Source organism: Orbicella faveolata, unplaced genomic scaffold (assembly GCF_042242905.1).
Source record: "Orbicella faveolata isolate gen_17 unplaced genomic scaffold, um_ofav_v1 contig_25, whole genome shotgun sequence".
NCBI lineage: Eukaryota > Metazoa > Cnidaria > Anthozoa > Scleractinia > Merulinidae > Orbicella > Orbicella faveolata.
Genome location: NW_028301553.1, coordinates 23,782,279 through 23,782,500, shown reverse-complemented (window position 1 = coordinate 23,782,500; position 222 = coordinate 23,782,279).

The following is a 222-nucleotide window of genomic DNA, read 5'->3' as shown; positions in this document are numbered from 1 at the left end:
GCGGGAAAGTGAATTGGCAGGTGAACTTTAGAATGAGTTGGCCGCAAAGCAAGCTTGCATTCGCCACAACATTTTTCAAACACTCAACATTTCGCCTAACTTCGCCTACGCGGAAAGTAAGCGAGCGTGTGGGTAGTCACTGATGGTACTAAGAAGAAAAATCTGCCTGCTGTGTTACGGGGCATTCGTCCTGTGATTTTAAAGACAAACCTCGACCTCACA